The sequence below is a fragment of the Acinonyx jubatus genome, chromosome C1 (genome assembly GCF_027475565.1).
Source record: "Acinonyx jubatus isolate Ajub_Pintada_27869175 chromosome C1, VMU_Ajub_asm_v1.0, whole genome shotgun sequence".
Classification (NCBI taxonomy): domain Eukaryota; kingdom Metazoa; phylum Chordata; class Mammalia; order Carnivora; family Felidae; genus Acinonyx; species Acinonyx jubatus.
In genome coordinates this window covers 137,616,859-137,640,040 of record NC_069381.1, presented here as the reverse complement: position 1 = coordinate 137,640,040, position 23,182 = coordinate 137,616,859, and the positions used below count along the sequence as shown (strand labels likewise).

Sequence of the window (23,182 nt, the reverse complement as noted above, 5' to 3'; positions counted from 1 at the left end):
CATTCAATCCTAGACTGGGCATCACTCCTGGTGCTACACACAGAGCTTTGGAGATCTCTGAGAAGCCTGAGATGGGCATCGTTACATCCTGGTTACCAGGACACTCCATTATTCAGAAGTATGGTATTCAACAATGGTAGAGTCTACTGGGTTCCAGGCTCCTCACGGGGGATTGAAGGCCGGGCGTTGGAGATCTTTGAACATGTGTTACCTCTCACTGGCACTAGTGTGGCCCTCCCGAGTCTTCAGGCAGTTCAGAGATCCACTCTAATCTCGGAAGAAATAGATGCCAAAGAAGTGCTTCTGTCCCTCTGAGGGGCTTTGCCTGCCTTCCCTAGTCCAGTGGATGACCCTCACCAATTTTTATAGATTTCACTAAAGTATAGACAGTACAGCTTCAGAATCTCAGCTCATAACCAATTGTATAGAGGGGATATTAATGGTGGTTGGACATCAGGAAACATTTACTTAAGCAATTGTTCTGGCAGCTGGTCAGGAATTCAGGAGGCATTCTAAGCCACTGATCATTGCTGTGACAGTTCAATATGTGGGAAAGGCATTTGAGAGCCTTGTAATAGTGCAGGACGTGGCAGTGCACCAAAGTCCCGTCGTCTCACATCTGTCTTAAACTTTTCACTGTTGAAGCAGTGTGACTTTAAAATATCTATCTACATATATCTCTATCTCTACATCTCTGTCTATAGATATAGACATGTCAAGGTTCTACTGTACTCAAAAAGCAAACAAGCTTAACTTAGAAATTAGTGCAAGAAATCCAACCCATTTTTAATCCCCCTTGGTCTATGCACTATACAACTCACATAGGGAAAATAGGCTTTTGAAAGATGGATCCAAACCCATTTGAGAACGCAAAAGTTAGGGTAACCTCAGAAGATTTAAGTCTCAGGAATTCACACTGAAACTCAGCATGTATAAACACTGATAGCTGTTCACAAAGAGCACTGGGGCCAGGTCTCTTGACTCCTAGGATGTTCTACCACTCTATGTTAACTCCCTTAAGCAAACAAAAGGCAAGGTTACAACAAGGAAGCAATTACTATTTTCATTTGCAAGTTCTTTAAAAGATACTGCCTCAAAGTAATGAGAAAAAACAGTATTGACTCCATCATTTTTTAAAAAATTATACTCCCTTCCATTTCCTTGTTAAATAACTCTTGTGTCTGTGCATTAAAAATCATGTAGGGTAGTATATGATGGAATGACCCAATAGCCAAACAAAACAAAACCTGCTGATGATTAGATTCAAGCACACTTGTAATTCTTGCTGATGAATCAACAGCCATTGACTTTTCCTAACGTCAGTACAGCAACCTAATTTAAGAGGCTTGTTTCATTGCCTGCTCTAACTTGTATAAATCTCTGATGAGATCCAGTCCAAAAATTCTGCCTTCTTCCTTTTATAGTTATTCCCAGTTATATCTATGCTACCTTCTGGAGGAAGGTAGAAGGATTCTAGAACAGATAAACACATCATAAGCCTGGGAACAAAAGGCTCACTTGCTGCCGAGCCAAGACTGTCAGGGTCTGACACTCCCCAAAGGAGGGGATGCAACCTGGGTTGCCAGTTGAGCCAACAAAACAGAGGGGTGCAGTTAAAGTCCATCCGGATGGGTCAATAGCCATTGCCTTTTACTGAGAAAGCCAAAGTCTAAACGGGATCATACTATGTTTTAAGTACTTTTTTTCATTTACTGGGAATTGCAGGTAAACAATGAGTAAAACATTTGTTTATCTGAACTTCAAGTGTAAGTGGGTGTCCTGCATTTTATCTGGCAACCCTTCCACCTCTCCCTCAGGAGTTTCTGCTTATGGCACGCAGAGAAGGAGATTCCTAACACCCTGCCAATACTGGAACTTTTGCAAGTGTAAAGTTGAACTGTGCCTACATCTACACCATGTCCTTGAAGGCTTCCTATTTGAATGAGTTTCAAAGGGGCTTTGTCCTGCTGTCATGGTGGAAGAGGTTCTCTTTTGGGGGGAGGAGGCAGGGAAGCAGGAAGACAAGGTACATGGTGCCACCAGAGCAGCATGCCTACAGGCCTTTCAAGTTCTACTTCTGCAGTGACGCAGAGCTCCACGGCACTTTATAGATGATGACAATAATAATCATGTGTTGCTATTTTTGAGCACCTGTTTACTAATTGCCAGAAACTGAAATTGGCTAGCATGTTGGGTTGGCTCCCACTGAGGATGGAGATACAGCTCCATTTTTGAAATTTGGCTCAAAAAAATACACAAACATGAAAACAAACGGGGTTTAAAGTTTCTATTCACACTTATTTAAAAAGACAAACTTTCCTTTGGGCAAGAAAACAGCTGATATTTTAGTTTTCAGTTCTAAAACATTCCATTCATTCCCTTCTCCTTTTGACCGTACCTTACCTACTATTCCAATGAAAAACGCAGCAGCAACTGATTTTTTTTTTTCCGCCTGCAGAAGTTTGGAAAAGAAAAAAAAAAACTAAAAAAAAAAAAAAAAATCAACCACCTAGAGATGCCTGAGAGGTTTAATTATTGCCTGGAAAGCAACACCTTTTCACAGCCTCTTTAAGACTAATTTTCATAATTACTTACTGATTGAAACTGGGACTTGAAACAGGGTAAACTCATTTCCATATTAATATCCAGTAATGATTAACATGGCTCAGGACCCAAGTTCCAGATCAGAAAGCATGGACTAAGTGGAAATAAATTTAACTCCTAGGGTAATTTTGCTACTGGACTCAAATGGTTTTCCATTCATTAACTGGCTTCCAATAAACTTACATTTGCTACATGAGGACTCTCCAAGAGGGCATTTGGACAGTAACAAACACAAGACCTCCTCAAACTTGTTCACTCCCTACCTCCTACTTTTCTCCCCGCTCTGTCCTTCCCCCGCTTGGGCTTGTTTCTGCATATTCACTCCCTCCTTCCCTCTTCTCTCTGTGACCATCACCTCCTCCTCCTCCCCACCCCATTCATCTGTGGGTCCCTCTGGTTTCCTTCATTGATGTATTCATCACTTTCTCACCCTTTCACTGTTACACTGGCCCTCCCTCCCTTCTACTTCCTCGACATCTCTTGCTAGGTCTTGTGTTCTCTTACATGGCCCCATTCATGTGTTGGCTGTCAGTCTGAATCCAATGGCTTCAACATCAAACAGAGCAATAATTAACCAGATTAGCAAAGATTAAGTTTTATTATGCAAACCAGGTACATACAAATCACTACTGTACTTAACCAAACTCCCATTTGGGAAGAAAAAAGTCCTCCACCCCACCCCACCCCCATTTTCACTGACAGAATGAAAGGTCTTTAACTGTATCTGGGAACATGCTATCACATGGTGCTGCACACCACCCTTGTAAAGAGGGAAATGTCCTTTCAACTTCTGTCTTTCTCTTAGTCCATCAGCTATGGTGTCTATGCTGTCATCTTCTAAAACAAAATTTCTTAAACACTCAAAGTCATACAAGGGGCACCCGGGTGGCTCAGTCAGTTAAACGGCCGATGCTTGATTTCGGCTCAGGTCATGATCTCACAATTTATGACACTGAGCCCCATGTTGGTCTCTGCACTGACAGCACAGAGCATGCTTTGGATTCTCTTTCTCCCTCTCTCTCTGCCACTACTGTTCGCATGCTCTCTCTCTCAAATAAACTTCAAAACATAAAAAATAAGATGCAAAATTATTTGTAAAGTCACACAATCCAGAACAATGCATAGATATGATTTTTTTTTTGATAACTATTTTTGGAGTTGCTACTTGATACAAGCCCATCCTTCTTTAATGTCCTTTAACAAGTGGCTAAGTAATGCCAAACAAACAAAGGAACACCATGGTAATTTGAGGCCCCCTCAATATAATGAACAAGTTAGGCCTACCAACTGACAAGGATCAGACATGAAAATAGCAATTGCAAATGGTGCTTATGTTCTTATTGTCCATAAATGTGATTTAAAATAAGTAGGGACTCCTGGGTTGCTCAGTGGGTTGAGCATCCAACTCATGATTTCAGCTCAGCTCATGATCCCAGGGTCGTGGGATTGAGCCCTGTGTTGGGCTCCATGCTGAGTGTAGAGCCTGGTTGAGATTTTCTCTCTCCTCCTCTGCCTCTCTCCCCCGGCTCTCACTCACTCTCTAAAAATAAGAAAATAAAAAAAAAATAAAAGATTATGAACTCTATAAAAAAGTAAGTTTAAAGTAAAATCTAATTCTATTCTTTCTTCTTTCCAAAGAAGAATCCATCTGAGAGTTAATGAATGCTCTCAAGAATTCCAGTCTTATGGGAAATACAAAATAGCTTCTGCTCAAATAGCTACCAATATCCTAAACTTAATACCCAAGTGGTTAGCCCCAGAGTGGCCATCGCCTCTATTCATTTCCATCTGCCTGGGGTTCAGGAGATACTTTTCGGACAATCCTTTGGATATTAGCTTCAGCAAATCTAATTGTGATCTCTACATGTAAAGTATGTCCCCTAGATTATATCATATCCCTGGCATTCTAGAAGTGAAGTTACAAAGCTTGATTCAATTTTTTCTTATGGGAGCCAGAGTCCAATCATTCCTATGTCAAAAGTTCATTCACATTTAGTGAAATTGCTTTCTTGTATTAAAATCCTCACGTGAACATTTAAAAAGGAAGAAAAAAAGTTTTACTCTACATACTATTTATTTATATCTATTCATTCACACACAGGGACCAAAAATAATTAAATTTTGGTCCTGATTTAGGACCGAAAATTAAGTAGATAATTATTTGCTGGGAGAAATCTCCTCATTCATTATACATGTTTATTTTACCCGTTTATTGCTTCACCACTTTATATCAACTCCATGATACCAAAGTAATATTCCATTAGAATCTATCAGGTACCAAAAAAAGTCAAGAAAATTCTTATTCCATTATAATTAGAAAGACAAAGTTGATGTAAAGCAGTCTCAAAGTGATTGATAAGAATCACAGATGAAGAAGATCACCAAACCAGTGGAGTTGGTAGTAAGTGGGAAAAAAAACTAAATCAGCAAAAGAAAAAAAAAATCTAATTATTCACCAACAAGAGCTGAAAAAGTAAAATACAGATTCCTAATATATGCAATAAATATCAAAGCAAAGTCTTAGGGAAAGAGAAAGACAGATTTTAACAGCCATAGGTAATGACAAAAATATGATGTTAGCATATACAGATGGAAAGAGAATAAAGACATCTAGTCCTGTCCAGATAACGAACAGTGAGCCATGTGCAACTCAAAATGTCAAATCCAAGGTAAAATACCTACCCTTGATCTTTAAAGAGATGGCCTATAAGCATTTGGAGAAAGAGTAGAGATCATGAGAAACCACCAGAGATTATCCCAGTACACTGGGTACTGTATTACCTTTATTTCCTTTTTGAACACTGTTCCCAATTTTATCCACAAAAATTCCAATAGGGTATCTTGACTATCATGATATCCCTTTAGACCAGGGCTTATTCTTGTCCCAGGCCTCAGCACAAAGAGACGTTACTTCCAATTTGCTATGGTCGTCAGGCCTCCCACCTGTTTAGGGTTGGCTGTATCTGTACCAATACCCACTACATCAAACATGGAGTCCTTGAGGTCAGCTTCAATGACCTGCCTTGCATTCTTGACTTCTTTGATCTCTGCCAAGAGGTAAATTCCTATCTCTGCCTTCCCAAACTATTCCCCATTCTTGCTTTCTTTGGCAGCTATTTCCCTCAAAGCTTTCCACTGTACCTTCTGGCAACCCTGTTCCCAAGTAAAATAGCTGTTCAGCATCCATAAGCTCTTCTCAGAATATGGGTTGCACCTTAAACTGAAATCTGGTTCTCTTAGAGCTATTGCTTCTTCCCCTGCTGAGGCTACCTATCCTCTCCTCTCAGTCCTGAGCTATGTGAAGGACTCACTTGACTATGAGGGATAGAACCCCAGAACCCCAAGATAGAAATGGTTATAGGAGATATTTGTTTCTCACACACACATAAGAAGTATCTAGGGGTGGGCTTCACAAAGTCAGGAGGAGCCAAGGTTAGCTCTTATCTTACTGCTCCACCACCCTCAGCAGTATCTTCTACCTTGTGGTACAAGAGGGCTGTCATTTCACAATAGAGCACAAGCACATTCAAGTTTGCAGAAGGGAGAAAATTGCCTTTCTAAGGAAGCTCTGTGTCCACTGTAAGCAGCACTCCCCTACTTATAGTCTATGGGTCAGAACTTAATCACATGACCTTACATAGTTGCAAGGTAAGCTGAGAAATGTAGTCTTACTCTGGGCAGCCATGTGCTCAGCTAAAACTCATGATTATATTGTCAAGGAAGAACAGATATGAGGAGTCAACTCACAATATCTGCCTCCTATGAATCTCAAATTCCAAGGTTGCTTCCACAGCTGTACACCTGCCTTGGCTTACAAAGATTGCCTCATCACTTCCGTACTTTCAGTGACACTTGCTTGGTTCAGAGTCTTCATGACATCCCAAGTCCTGCTATTATTGAAGATTACCGTCATTCATGCAAAAAGCCTACTCAGCACCTTAGCATCACAATTATTTGGCTCCTTTAACACCAACATTTTCGTCTTCCCTGTTCTGCTGTTCTATTCCTATACTAGATCTTGTCATGATCTTTGACATCTTAAACTCAACCTCCCACACCAATCCTCACCTCCCATCCTCCTAGCTTTCTTACTTTTCTACACATTAATATGGCTAGGCCCTAAAACCTGCATTCCCCACCCCCCCCAAGTCTGTCAGGATTTCTAGCAATCTTTTTCTCCTACTTACTCTTCTTCCCTCCCTACCATCCCCCTTTAAGCAATCTGGACACCACAGTTGCTCACATGAACTATCACCCTACCTTCCCAGCAAATCGCTATCCTGAATCAACTGTGGCTAAACCAATAGTCCTCAAAATTGGATTTGGATGGTCACATAGTCAGGATGCCTGGGTGGCTCAGTCAGTTAACCATCTGACTTCAGCTCAGGTCATGATCTCACAGTTAGTGGGTTAGAGCCCCACGGAGGGCTTTGTACTGACAGCTCAGAGCCTAGAGCCTGCTTCGGATTCTGTATCTCCCTCTCTCTCTGCCCCTCCCTTGCTTGCGCTCCAGAGCTCTCTCAAAAATAAACCAAAAAATTAACACACAAAAAGATGGTCACATAGTCTAAGGGCACCTGGGTGGCACAGTCAGTTAAGCATAGAACTCTTGATTTTGGCTCAGGTCATGATCCCGTGGCTCAGGAGATTGAGCCCCACAGTGGGCTCTGTGCACAGGCCACATAACCTGCTTGGGATCCTCGCTCCTTTCTCTGCCCCTCCCCTGCTCACTTGCTCTCGATCTCTCAGTCTCAAAATAAATAAACATTAAGAAAAAGAATTGTGACACAGTGTCAAAACTATCCTTTTAAACTACTTTCACCTGTATTTGATTACAACCTGTGTCTTTTCTAGCTTTTAGTTCAAAAAGTGGCAAAGTATGTGATTCACAGGAATCACATTGGTTTATGGGTAGATGTTCATTAGTTTGTAGGTAGAATGATGGACAGATGAGTGATTTGATGACAAGAGGAATATAAACTGGACTGTAGTATACTTAGGTGGATTTGTAATGATGTGAAGCAAAGAATGCCAATTATGATTAATATAAGCCCAAGGGAAGCTCATGAAAGGCATAACTCAAGACTTGATCATTGGACTTGTCCTGCTAACATTGAGGATACAGTTGACATGATTATTAAAAATACCAAACACTTGAAACGAAAAGAATGAAATAAATCTAATATGCCAGAAGCAAGATCCAAAGACTTTCAATAGGCTAGAATGACGGTCAAAAATCAATCTATCATACCTAGATAGATGGATAGATACATATATAGTCTTTTTAATCACGTATTCATTCACTCACTTATTAAACACTTTTTTCTTTTTCTAGGTGCATTATGTGGGCCATGACTGTGCTGGGTTTTTTATTTTTTTAATATATGAAATTTATTGTCAAATTGGTTTCCATACAACACCCAGTGCTCATCCCAACAGGTGCCCTCCTCATTGCCCATCACCCACCCTCCCCTCCCTCCCACCCCCCATCAACCCTCAGTTTGTTCTCAGTCTTTAAGAGTCTCTTATGCTTTGTCTCTCTCCCACTCTAACCTCTTTTTCTTCCTTCCCCTCCCCCATGGGTTTCTGTTCAGTTTCTCAGGATCCACATAAGAGTGAAAACATATGGTATCTGTCTTTCTCCGTATGGCTTATTTCACTTAGCATCACACTCTCCAGTTCCATCCACGTGGCTACAAAGGGCCATATTTCATTCTTTCTCATTGCCACGTAGTACTCCATTCTGTATACAAACCACAATTTCTTTATCCATTCATCAGTTGATGGACATTTAGGCTCTTTCCATAATTTGGCTATTGTTGAGAGTGCTGCTATAAACATTGTTGAGAGTACAAGTGCCCCTATGCATCAGCACTCCTGTATCCCTTGGGTAAATTCCTAGCAGTGCTATTGCTGGGTCATAGGGTAGATCTATTTTTAATTTTTTCAGGAATCTCCACACTGTTTTCCAGAGTGGCTGCACTAGTTTGCATTCCCATCAACAGTGCAAGAGGGTTCAGTTTCTCCACATCCTCTCCAGCATCTATAGTCTCCCGATTTGTTCATTTTGGCCACTCTGACTAGCTTGAGTATAAACACTTTTTTAATGTTTATTTTTGAGAGAGAGCGAGCACAAGCAGGGGAGGGGCAGAGAGAGAGAGGAAGACACAGAATCTGAAGCAGGCTCCAGGTTCGATGCGAGGCTCGAACCCAAAAAACATGAAATCATGACCTGAGCCAAAGTCAGATGCTTAACTGACTAAGCCACCCAGGTGCCCCATCACTCATTTATTTATCATCTAAGCACAAACAAGGTCTTTCATTTCACTTAGGTCGTTTACTTAGATCTGAAACTCCAACTTCACAAGATGCAGAGATATAATCGGACAAAATTATACAAGTGAAAATATGTGTAAGACTCTACTGCAAAACCTCAGTTTGAATGAAGAGTTCTCCCAAACTTACTTCTACTTTTTAGACACAAGGCATCAAGAACTGAGTGCCAATTTATTCCGTATGTAATCACACTTCAAGCGCTGTGTTCAATGCAGGGCACCCAGACATTTTCAGGATAATTCTGACCATTGGGAGCAAATTCAAAGACAAGTAACTTCACAAAACTCACAGGAAAGGAATGCATCATTATTATCTGTCCCCATGCTTAGTGCACTGATGTTGCTGAATGCTGGAGTATATATACTACCTGTGGGTTTCAAAAAGATCAATGCCTGTCATGTAACAGGCACTTTTTAGAAATCAGTGAATAATTACTTGAATAAAGACAGGGGCACCTGGGTGGTTCAGTCAGTTAAGGTCCGACTTCAGCTCAGGTCATGATCTGAGCTGGGTTTGAGCCCCATGTTGAGCTCTGCTGACAGCTCAGAGCCTGAAGCCTGCTTTGGATTCTGTGTCTCCCTTTCTCTGCCCCTCCCCCCTGCTTACACTCTGTCTCTGTCTCTCAAAAAAAGGTTTTATTTTTAAAAATGCAAACTCGGGGCGCCTGGGTGGCTCGGTCGGTTAAGCGTCCGACTTCGGCTCAGGTCATGATCTCACGGTCTGTGAGTTCGAGCCCCGCATCGGGCTCTGTGCTGACAGCTCAGAGCCTGGAGCCTGTTTCAGATTCTGTGTCTCCCTCTCTCTCTCTGCCTCTCCCCTGTTCATGCTCTGTCTCTGTCTCAAAAATAAAAAAAAGTTAAAAAAAAATTATAAAAAATAAATAAATAAATAATGCAAACTCTTAGTGCTTTTGTATCAAGTTTGAAAGATTTGACATGCCTTCACTTGCCTTATATAAGCAATATCATTGGTTCTCCTGAATTATCTTCTCTAATTGTCTGAGATAACCTTAAGAAACAGAGTATTCTTCCAAATAAGAGATTTTTATAGGAGGTCCACTTATTTAAGTCTTTTAAAAAATTTTCTTTAAGGTTTATTTTTAAGAGAGAGAAAGAGCATGAATGGGGGAGGGCCAGACAGAGAGAGAGACCAGAGGACCCAAAGCAGGCTCCAGGATCCAAGCTAACAGTGGAGAGCCCGATGCAAGGAACTCAGGAACTGTGAGATCATGACCACAGCCAAAGTCGGACACCCAACAGACTGAGCCACCCAGGTTCCCCCACTTATTTAAGTCTTATACGTAGAATTGTGTTATGTCTGGTTTAATATCAACAATCCTGCATGAAAAAGCTAAGAGTACTGATCCTATCAATAAAGATCATTTCCATTCTTAACATTCTATGAATACCTCTGACCTCTGGCTTGAGCCAAAACAAAACAAACCTAAAATGGAAAGCAGTGATCCAGAAAGACTGATTTAATCATATTATTTAAGTGCACATTGATTTCATTTTGCCATGTAAGTCATTAGGATCCAGTGGCCAATTGAAAATTGAACCACTCCCAGAAGGTCAGTCTGTTTGCTAAAAAGCCTATATAACTGCATGTGAGTCTGTGTTACGTTAATGCCTTAGGCCAAACTTAAGTCCTTCGAAGGATGGATTCATTTATCTCTGAAATATTAAATCTTTTTTTCAGGATACACTTGGTATCATTAATTCAGCATCTTGTGAGAACACAAAATTGTCACTCCAGGGAAAGTGGGAATATATACAGGGAGAACCAAAAATTCCCTGACTCCTCCAATATACAAATCAAGGCAGAGGCACAGATTTTAGGTTCCCAGAAGAGGTGGTCTCCATCCCCATCCCACTAAGGGAAGTAGAATAGGAGCACCAAGGGCCGAGATTTCTACCACAGCTACGGAGGATAAATGCACTTGGCTGCCACAACCACGTTCCAAACACTCCCTCATCCAGCTTCTGCACAATTAAGCAATTCTTGTCTTTTCAACAGTTCTTTTTTTATTGCTTTTTATTGAATCACTTAAATATTTTGAAGTATGTGTTTTGAAGAAAAGCCTTACAAGCTATAAGATGGGCAAGACTGCACAGGGACAATCAAAACCAATAACAAACAAAAAAACAGGGATTAACAAGAGGAGTAACTTACTTCCTCCACTTATTCAAAATGAGGCTTTCCTTACATTTTCAAGCATATCCAGTGAGATGTAATATGTTCAAACCATAAATATATGCAGTGTGGAGGATCAGCCAGAAAAACTATGATCAGAGTTTGGTATTTTAATTATCTTACAGAATCATTTGTTCATATCAAGTATAAAAGGATATGAAGAAAACATTACTAGATCAAAGAGCTTAGCTGTGAGTTAGGAGACTGGGAAATGGATGCATACCACCAATCTTCCCTCTGGGACTGGAACAGACACAGCCAGCCCCAGCACTTCCCATGGCATCCAGAAACAGCCTCACCATCCCAACCCAGCAGGACATTTAGCCCCTCTCAACCTGAAAATATATTAACTCTGAGCTGAATGTGTACTAGATTTACAAACAACTTAAGATGAACGAATTGCCTAAAATAGTCTCTATCCATGTTTGTTACACCACACGCCAAGTAACCATTTCAATATTAAAAAATAACATTCACAGAATCTTGGACATACACACAAATGCACTTATAACATGCCAGGCAAAGCACGTGTTGGATCTTTTGATCCTCACTATTTTAAGTATGGTTATTGTCCCCATTTTGAGGGGAGGAAGCAAACTTTGAGAGGTGAAATAGGTCCTCTAATGACACCCAGGAACTATGTGGTAGATCTGTTCAGTACTCATTCCTAAAACTGTGCTCTGAGCCACCACAATGTGCCGTCTCCCCTTTTCTTCTCAAAAGCCCAAACTGTCTATTTGATACTACTTACTTACCTTTGACAGTAAAACTTCACACTCTTCGTCTTACTATCTTGGCTCCAACAAAGTTAAGGAGTGCTATGAAAATCTCCTAAATTGTCAGGCCAACTCCACAACACTCTAACCCTTGCATGTGGTCCTAACACTAAAATACTGACCGCTCAGTTTAAATCCTATTATTGTATGTACTATCCAAAATGAAATAGTGCTTCAGAGAATTCCTTTACCTAAAAAAAAAATATACCTTGAGGAGGGATGTCAGTGTGGTAGAGATGCACATGGTGATCACGTTCTTAGGCTGTTAAAAACATGGGTACCACCACCAAGAAGCAGGAGACGAGGCACTGTGGCTGGCATTTCCTCTTACACGTTATGATTTTCTAAGTCACCAATGGTCCAAAGAAGAAATTATCAAAAAGACAACATGCTCACATAATTAAAATTTAAAACTAAAAGATAAACTTGAGACAAAAGAACATTTATTATATTAACATATCCATTGATATTTTACTCCCCCTACCAGGACAACCATATTGTGAGATGGTGTAGTCTAGCCTACACTGAACACAGACAAGTAATTAGAAAAAAATGTACCCAATTAACCTTGGTCCTTTTCAAAGAAAACCTCCAAAAGAGTTACATGCCTACCGTTTTCTAGATGCCCTAGAAGGTTCTAGAAGCTACCCACCATCACAGAGAAGCATGATCCCACAGAAATGGAATACTTGCAGAGGCAAAGAGCAGGGGTGTGAAGGCAAGAAGACATCAACCCTGTTCCAATTAAAGGTAGATGTGAAGGTAAGAGGAGCGAGACCAGGAACCAAAGCATTACATAATTTCCCTACAACAGTATTTAGGAGAAGTGAGAGAACAGTCACCACCTCACGGTGACACAGAACAGCACATCCTGCCACGAGTGCAGTCCTCAAATTCTATTTGCCCGAGAATCTCCTGAGACAGGTTTAAAATGCAGATTCCTAGGCCCTACTTCCAAAGACAATGATTCAGTAGACACGGTGTAGTGCCCACAGGTGAGCATTTTTAAAAAGCACCACATGTGATTCTGATACAGGTGCTACCAAACGGAGAGGCCACAGAATTTCCTTTGAGCTCTAGGTCCTAATTCTGATAGCTGCTACCAAGTAACTGAGTATCTGTCCGGCAAGGCTCTCCACTGTATGAGGGACTTACACAACATACATACGCGCACTCTCGCTCACGCACTCTCAGACCCACACTCACAGTGAGAAACTTCTGTTGTTCACCCAGTACCCACCTGTGGTACTCTGTTATGGCAGCCTTAGAAAACTAATCCATTTCCCCACACAAAAAGCAAGGCAATTCTTTTACACTTAATACCTTAAGACAATGTACCTTGTCCTAGTTCTGAAAGGAGGCCAGTCTTGTTCAGAGCGGACACTCTGGAGTAAAACTGAAAAAAGGAAGGAGAGAAGGAAGCACCAGATTTTAAACTTGTCACTTCGTGATACCTTGATGCTCAGGACACCATGACGACTCATTTCCTGAGGCTCTCTTCCCCTCCTAGGTCTGGAAGGGCAGAGTGGGATGTGTGAGGGGGAGGACTGCAAGAAAGCCCCCAATTCACAAACCAAACCAACTGGCTTTCTCCTTGCCTTTCTCATCAGGGAGACCAGGGGAGGCTCCTTTCCATTTTCTAATGTGGCCACCTTTGGCTTTATTATTACTAAATGTATGAGAATAGGGATAGGCTGGGGCACCTGGGTGGCTTGGTCGGTTAAGTGTCCGACTTCGGCTCAGGTCATGATCTCACGGTCCGTGAGTTCGAGACCCACGTCGGGCTCTGTGCTGACAGCTCGGAGCCTGGAGCCTGTTTCAGATTCTGTGTCTCCCTCTCTGCCCCTCCCCTGTTCATGCTCTGTCTCTGTCTCAAAAATAAATAAACGTTAAAAAAAAATTTAAAAAAAAAGAATAGGGATAGGCTGTTTTACTTTGGGGAATTGTTTATGTGTATGAGGGTGGGGAAGTATATTTTGCAAACATTTTGAAAGTAAAAAAAAAAAAAAAAAAAAAAAAAAGGCTGCATTCCATTCTGCTCTAAACACTTCAGCTGAGATATACCCATGCATGGAGAAAGCCCAGGCACTGCACCTGAGAACATTCTGTGCAATGTCTTGGAGGTTGATGGAATTGTTTAATGGGCCTTCCTCCTGCTGCCAGTATTAACCCAGAGGCATGGAGAGCCTAACTTCCTCCTTGGGGGAATCCCAGTCCTCACTGATGAGCTTTCTGAACAGAGCTACCTTCCTGTCCCCTCCCATGGGCCTCTTCTCATTCTTCTGTATCCATGACAAATAAGTTGAGAAAGGATAATGCTTCAAATCACAAACAGACTGAAGTCACCTTAACATAAGTCACCAGATGAGGGGCACCTGGGTGGCTCAGTTGATAAAGCACCCAACTCTTGATTTTGGCTCTTGGCTTTGATCTCACAGTTCCTGAGTTCAAGCCCCACACTGGGCTCCATACTGGCAGGGCAGGGCCTGCTTGGGCTATTCATTCATTCTCTCTCCTCCCCACCCCCCCCCCCCCCGGCTTTCTGTCCCTACCCTGCTTGCTCTCACTCTCTTTTCTAAAATAAGCTTTAAAAAAAAGGAAGAAACAAAGAAAATCACTAGATGAAATCCTCACTCTCCTCTTTGCTTTGGCAAATTCCCAGGATCAAAGCTCTTCTTGGGTTCCTCAATTTTATAACTGCCCCCAAACAAAGCTGATTTTTTTAAAATGTTTATTTTTGAGACAGAGATAGACCATGAGCAGGGGAGAGGCAGAGAGGGAGAGAGAGAGGGAGACACAGAATCCAAAGCAGGCTCCAGGCTCTGCTGACAGCTCAGAGCCTGACACAGGCTCGAACCCATGAACTATGAGATCATGACCTAAGTCAGATGCTTAACCCACTAAGCCACCCAGGCACCCCCAAACAAAGCTGATTCTTAAAGAGAACTAACCCCCCCCACACACATATACACCCCATGGCTGGAACATTCTAAATACTTTTGAACATGCCAGTTTTTAAGCCAGTTGCCTACAATTAACAAACTACCTGAAAGGGCTCCACCTTTATACAAACAGAACTTGTCAGTTTATAAAACTTCTTTGTGCCCTTCAACATAGAGGGCACCTAGAGGATCAAGAAGGACAATGGCCAAAATTGCTTACAAAGTAAATATACAGAAATCACCAATCTATAGTGATACTCAGAAGGGTGAGTGAGGAAAATTCTCTAAAGAATGCCAGCAGCCATGTAGAAGCAATGAAAGAATTACAAAATCTCCATTTTGCAACTCCAGTGTAATAGCTGATTGAGGCAGGGATCAAAGGAAGCTAAAATCCTGTTTGAAAAGTTGTTAGGAAACAGGGTATTTGCACTTTGCCAAAAACCACCCCACAAATGCTTACTAATTGCAAAGGAAAATGTGCTTTTACAGTAGAAAGATCTGGCAATTCTATCAGTTAACACCAGGACAGCGGGACATTCTGCCGTAGCAAATTCACAGCATCACCTACAACAGTTTGGGCAAAAATGTTTGCTAGGGTCTATAATGTTTGTGTCCCCCCAAATTCATAGGTTGAAATCCTAACTCCCAAGGTGTTATTATTAGAGGTGGGGCCTTTGCGATGTGATTAGGTCATGGGGGTAGAGCTAATCCCATGGATTAATTAGTGCCTTATAAAAAAGCCCCCCCAGAACTCCCTAACCCCTTCTACCATGTTAGCTACAGGACAGTCTGCAACCCAGAAGGCGGCCCTCACCCAACCTGCGGGCATCCCAACCTTGGACTTCAGCCTACAGACCCGTGAGAAAAATTCTTGTGGTTCATAAGCCACCCAGTCTATGGAATTTTTGTTGTAACAGCCTGAATGGACCAAGATAATGTTTAACCTGAATCGATTCCCACTTCTAGACCTAACTTCCACTTAAAAGGAAATACATAAGATATAGGAATATGTAAATAAAACATGAAGAATCCGTCAAGAAATCCTAATGTAGGACACACTCCAAAACAACTAGCCTAAACTCCCCAAAAAGTTAAAGACGAAGGTGTACAGGATGTTCTGAGACAGATTAAGGACACATGACAAATGTAATGAATGAACCTTGATTAGATCCTAATGTTAAAGCTCTAAGACATTTCTGAATTAACAGGGAAATTTGAAAATACTGGGTATTACATAACAAAACAGTCACTGTTAATTTTCTTGGTATAGCATTATAGTCTGGGCATTCCTGGGTGGCTCAGTTGGTTAAGCATCCAACTGTTGATTTCAGCTCAGGTCATGATCTCATGATTCGTGGGTTCAAGCCCCGCATTGGTCTCTATGCTAACAGCATGAAGCCTGCTTGGGATTCTCCTTCCCTCCCTCCCTCTCGGCCCCTCCCCTGCTCATGCTCTCTCAAAAATGAACTTTAAAAATACATAAAATTTTTTAAAAGTATTATATCTGGTAATGAAGGGAAAATGTCCTTATTCTTAGGAGATGCATTCTGAACTAATCTAGGGATGAAATGCTCTGATGTCAAACTTGAGAGACAAGAGCAGATAGAGCAAAGTGCTATTTGCTGTTGTAGTGTAGTGGCAGGGTATGCATGACGTGATTTCCATTTGTCATAACTGCTCTATAGTTATGCCCCCACTGTGCCACTTTATTCCCATTTAATGGTACTCCATCCAGGGTCTCCAGAGTCTAACCTGGAGACATAGATGTCTGCGCTGGCTTCAGTTATCTAACAGCAGTTGCATCTACTCCCTGTGCTGGCGTCAGGTTTCCTTTCTGGAGGCACACCCAGGTGCACCCAGGCAAGCAGAGAGAAAGCTGTTCCACACCCTGGATTCCTTATTTCCTACAGGCAATGAGGTAGAAAGGGAGGCCTGAATTATGGCTGTTGCCAGCCAGGTTCAGCTGACAAGCTTTTCCAGCTGCCTAACTACATGGTAATTATTAACCACACAATGGAGTCCAACCAGCCTTGGGCCCCCTGCTGGCACAAGGAAAATCCCCAATAATTTCAAGTAACAATGATACACACAGTTCTTGAGTCCTTACTATGTGCCAGACACTGTTCTAAGTGCCTCATATGTCCAACAATGTATGGATTTCCAAATGTGGTCAACCTTTATCAAATCATCATTAAGTACTACCATCAACCACTGACAAACTCATTGTAAACAAAGGCTAAAAAGTAATTGGTAATATCATTCCTACTCCGAAGGCTGAGTAAATCATTTTGCTTGAAAAAAAAAAAAAATAATGGTAATTGGTACTGGTGGGCAGAAGGAGGTTCACGATTTCTCCCCTAAAAACCATTAATGCAAATCACCCCTCAAATTCTTGCATGTCTAGGCATCCATAACCATTTATCATCGGAAAGAATGTACCACAATTAAAATCACAGCTTGCTTCCTGACGGCTACCACAGCAATCAAAGCACGAGAAGCAAAGATGTATTACTTTACCCAGTTGTTCCTCCCGGCCATCGCTAATCGGGCCATTGCTAATCGGCCACTTGCCATTGCTCACAGCTCTTCACACATTAGTGGCAGAAAATTCAGAAGACTAGAACAGATGTTTCCCTCCTCAAAGTTACTGCAGATAGTTATTAAGAGGGTAAAATTAAGCTTCAAATATGCCACGAGGATAGAATAAAGAGGAAAAAAAGACCTTCAGACACCAAGGAAGCGAGGCAGGCATTCGAATCTTGGAGGGCAGCAGCTGAATTACGTGAACACGTACAAAAAAACGGTAGCAAGCCATTCAGGAAGTGACTGCAGTATTTATCTACATAGGAACTATACAGAAAGCAGTAACCAATAGGAAGGCCCCGCTGGAGTATCCTACAGTGACTAGAACTGAAGAGCCGCAGAATATGGCACCCCAAAATAGGACCATAGGAGTTCAGGACTTGCCACTCAAAGTATGCACTTAGGATGTGGTAAGCTTGAGCCATAGGCTCTTGAAAACCAGCAAATGCAAGGAGAGGCTGCGTCTGAACTCTGCTATCTGCTTCGTCCTCCACAAGGAGCTCAATTGCCAGAAGTCCCTTCCTGGGAGTTTCATTAACTAGGAAGACTGATGGTTATCACAGGAAAGAAGACTGGAAGTTAACACCACACCCAGACAGACTTTGTCACACACTATCATACCTCTCATCTGTTCTGTTAAGGCCCTTTCATCTTTCCTGAAAACCACTTGCCTTCCCCTCAGAGGCCTACATCTCACCTCCGTTTTCCTAAGATCATATTTAATCCTGAATTCTGAACCACCTCAAGGAGTTACTTATTTTTCCCCTAGGTGTCTCTGATGTATGTATGAGGTGTACATGTTAACAAACCACTGTTTTTCTCTGGCTACTCCTTTATTACAAGGTTCTCAGCCAAGAACTCGGAAGAGCAGAAAGAAAAGCCTATATCGTCCCTTATAGAATAAATGGATATCCTCAGAACCAACAACATGGAGGAAATCTCCTATAATGATGACCAAAGGAAGCCAGGCACCATAAAGTACATACTGGGACTATATAAACAAGCACTTCATTTAAAATTTTAAGAAATTTTAGGGATGCCTGGGTGGCTCAGGTGGTCAGGCATCTGACTTGGGCTCAGGTAATGATCTCATGGTTCAGGAGTCCAAGACCCACATCAGGCTCATTGCTGTCGATCACTCTTCAGATCCCCTGACCCCCTCACTCTCTGCCCCTCCCCCCACTTACACTCTCAAAAATGAACACTTAAAAAGCAAGTTTTAAAGAATTTTAAGATACTTTAAATGTATTTTTAAGTATGCATATAAATAAAATTCAAACCAAGAAAAAAAAACACTAATGCTGTTAGAATTCAAAATAATGGTTATTTTCAGAAAGGGAGTAGTGAGTAGGAAGGGGCATGATGGGCAGGGGAGGGTCTCAGGGTGATGGTTACACAGGTATGTTCAGCGAGCAAAAAATCATTAAACTATTCTTCTCTGTGCACTTTACCATTTATAGGTTATACTTCAACAAAAAGCTTAATTAAAAATATGAAGACAAAACCACATTGCAGTATCACCTCACACTTGTGAAAAAGGCTATTATAAAAAACAACAACAACAACAAGAAATAACAAGTGTTGGGAAGGATGTGGAGAAAAGGGAACCCTTGTATGGTCTTGGGAACGTCAACTGGTGCAGCCACTGTGGAGAACAGTATGGAGGTTCCTCAAAAAGTTAAAAATAGAAATACCATATGACCCACTAATTCTACTTCTGACTATTTACCCAAAGAAAATGAAAACACTAACTTGAAAAGATATATGTGCCCCATGTTCATTACAACATTATTTACAATGGCCGAGACAGGAAAATAACCTAAGTGTCCATCAACAGGTGAATGGACAAAGAAAATGTGGTACACATTTTTATGTATAACACTATTATTCAGTCATAAAAAAGAATGACATCTCGCCTTTTGCAACAACATGGATAGATCCTGAGGACATTATGCTGAGTGAAATAAGTCAGATGAAGAAAGAAATTCCTATGATTTCATCTACGTGTAGAATCTAAAAAAACAAACAAAAAACCAAGCTCATTAGATACAGAGAACAGATTGGCAGTCGTCAGAGGCAGGGGTGGGTGGTAGGGAAAATGAGCAAAGGGAATTCAAAAGTATAAATGTTGGGGCACCAGGGCGGCTCAGTCAGTTAAGCAACCGACTTTGGCCCAGGTCATGATCTCATGGTTCACAGCTTCAAGTCCCGTGTCAGGCTCCGTGCAGACAGCTCAGAGCCTGGAGCCTGCTTCAGATTCTGTGTCTCCCTCTCTCTCTGCCTCTCCCCTGCTCACTCTCTCTCTCAAAAATAAACATTAAAAAAGATTAAAGTTAAAAAAATAAAAGGTATAAATGTCCTGTTATAAAATAAGTCATGGGGAGGTTAACATACAGAACAAGAACCACAGTTAATACTATATTGGAGGGGCGCCTGGGTGGCTCAGTTGGTTGAGCGTCCAGCTTCGGCTTAGGTCATGATCTCACAGTTTGTGGGTTCGAGCCCCGCATCGGGCTCTGTGCTGACAGCTTAGAGCCTGGAGCCTGCTTCGAACTCTGTGTCTCCCTCTCTCTCTGCTTCTCCGCCGCTCATGCTCTGTCTCTCTCCTCCAAAAATAAAAACATTAAAAAAAAAAAAATACTATATTGGAGAGTTGCTAAGGGAATCTTAAAAGTTCTTACCACACACAAAAATTATTATGTAGTATAGAATATTAACTAGACTTGTGATCATTTTCCAATCCATACAAATATCAAATAGTTACAGGGGTGCCTGGGTGGCTCAGTCTGTTAAGCATCCGACTTAGCTCAGCTCACAATCTCACGGTTAGTGGGTTCAAGCCCCTCACTGGGCTCTGCACTGGCAGTGCAGAGCCTGCTTGAGATTCTCCCTCCCTCTCCCTCTCCCCCCACCCCGTACCCCACTTGGACACATGCATGCTCTCCCTCTCTACCCCCCTCCCCCTCTCTCAGGATAAACTTAAAAAAAATCATTACATTGTGCATCTAATGTGTAATGACTAATGTTTTATGTCAATTGTATCTCAAAAAATGTAAAATGTAAAAATTAGGAAGTCAATTAAATATGCCACCAAGAGACAGGACTTCTGAAACCACCTCAGAGATGTTGTTACACAACATCATACTTTTAATTTTTTTTTTTTTAACGATTTATTTTTGAGACAGAGCATGAACAGGGAAGGGTCAGAGAGAGGGAGACACAGAATCTGAAACAGGCTCCAGGCTCTGAGCCGTCAGCACAGAGCCCGACGCGGGGCTCGAACTCACGGACCGCGAGATCATGACCTGAGCCAAAGTCGGCCGCTTAACTGACTGAGCCACCCAGGCGCCCCCACATCATACTTTTAAAGCAAGTGAGAGTTCAAGGCACGTAGGAGCCAACATTTAAACCTGTATGTAAAGTGAAATTAGACACAGTGCCTGCAATAGCCATATAAATAACTCTGCAGGCATTAGCAGGAATTGCTGGGGGTGGGGGACAATAATTACAAAGGCCTTTGATCCTCTAGTGTATCTTCTATCTGGGATCTCAAAGGAGCCAGCAACAAACAAAGCCCAGAAGTGCTCTGGAAGAGGCGGCTGTGTCTCCACCTGTTTACAGCAGCAGACCCAGACCCTGCACCCTTGCACAGTAGCAGCTGAAGTCAGAAAAAGACTGGATGTTACTAAGGCCCTGATATAAAAACATCCCGATTAAATCAAGACTCCACATACCTTAACTTCAGTCTGTTTTGTTAAGTTTATTTACTTACTTTGAAAGGCTGGGGGGAAGGAGAAAATGAGTTGGGGCGGGGGAAGGGCAGAGAGAGAAAATCCCAAGCAGGCTCTACAATGTCAGCACCCAACCCGAGCCAGGGCTCGAACTGTGAGATCATGACCGGAGCCAAAATCAAGAGCTGAACACTTAACCCACTGAGCCCCCAGGCACCACTTCTGTATGGTATCTTTAGACAGGATCCCAGTCAGATAGCAAACGCATGTATCCCAGGTTGGCCATTCTCCTATTATACTGGATTCTTAAAAAGCAAGGAAGAACAGAGAACTTGAGAGAAATAACCCAGCCTGCTATTTCAGATCTCCCAATTCTATTTGCCCTTCTTGCCTAATGTTATGGGCTGAACTGTGTCCTCCCCGCAAATTCATACACTGAAGTCCTAACACCTGGTACCTCAGAATGTGACCTTATTTGGAGGTAGAGTCATTGTAGAGGTGACTAGTTAAGATGAGGTCATTCTGGGGCAGGGTGGGCCCTAATCCAACATGACTGGCGTCCTTATAAAAATGGGAAAACTTGAGCACGCACACATACACACATACATACACACCCCACAAAGAACACCGTGTGACGACTGGAATTAACGCTGCCCAGAAAGTACCAGAAACTGGGGGAGACACAGGAAACACCCTCTTCCTTAGTGCCTTCAAAGGGAAGCACAGGCCTGCTGATAGCTACATCTCAAACTACCAGCCTCCCAACCATGAAAAGATACATTTCTATGGTTTAAGCTGCCCAGTTGAGTTGCTGTTAGGACAGCCCTAGCAGACCACACATCTCCATAGCCCAGGCCTGGTACCGTCCACTAAGAGCGCGGCTCTAGCCTGATCTTGGAGATGAAGACACCAGGACAGAGAAATAAAGGACACTGCTTAGACACCAAGCCTTCACTGACCAAGATTAGAACTCAAATCAAGAAAACAAAAAATCTGCTGCAAAAAGTTGTGAGAAGTAAAAGCATGAAAGAAATTACAAACTCCCTTCCCTGGAAGCCTGCTAACTCCTCTGAGATGGCTTAGGGTGGTTCTGTCTAAAGAGAAAGGTGCCTCCTAGTCCTACAAATCTCACCACCCCGACCCCCCCCCCCCAAACTCATAATTTCCACTGCAGGAATGAATTACTTTCAAAGGCCTAAATCTACTAAAAAGAAGGCAGCTACTGAAAATTGAGGCAAGAAAAAAAATGTGAATAGAAATGGCATTTTAATAAGTAATAAGACTTTAAGGGAGGCTAGGAGTTCAGACTCACTTCTGAACTTTAATATGGAATTAATCCACAATGTCTTCCAAAAACATCCATCCAGCAAACCTTGCACAATGGTGTCCATTTCAAATGCAGCCATAGAAAATACAAATGAACCTCTAAAAGCAATCAGTGTTAGGGTGGGTTTTATGAATTGATCTCTGGTATGTGCCAGCTATGGCTAAAGTCCAAATTACAGCAAGTGTCAGTGATATCTAGACTAAATTTAGTATTAGCTAGAACAATATGGTTAGAGTTAAATTTTATGAAATGGAAATATACTCACGGAAGAAATATGGAGCACATGTGAATGCTGGCTACCAGTCCATGCACCGAAAATCAGATCCAGGGGTGAATAAAATAGACCCTAGCCTGCCCTCATAGAGCTTAGAACAGAGTTCACAAATAGAATTCAGTGGTACCCCCACAGGGTGATAATATCTCCTGGTCTTTAAGGGTGAAAATTTCAGGGCACCTGGGTGGCTCAGTAGGTTAAGCGTCCGATTAGGGCTCAGGTCACGATCTCCCAGTTCATGAGTTCGAACCCCGCATCAGGCTCTGTGCTGACAGCTCAGAGCCTGGAACCAGCTTCGGATTCTGTGTCTCCCTCCCTCCCTCTTTCTCTCTCTCTGCCCCTCCCCACTCATGCTCTCTGAAAAATGAAGGTTAAAAAAAAAAAATTAAAAATAAAGGTGAAAATTTAATGACTGC

At 42.0% G+C, this 23,182-nt stretch overlaps 1 protein-coding gene across 5 annotated transcripts in view; it reads right to left on the bottom strand.

Moving 5' to 3' along the window:
- LYPD6B (LY6/PLAUR domain containing 6B) overlaps positions 1–23,182 on the bottom strand; it is a 174,464-nt gene that overhangs the window by 113,075 nt on the left and 38,207 nt on the right. The gene's annotated exons all lie outside the window — the stretch shown is intronic.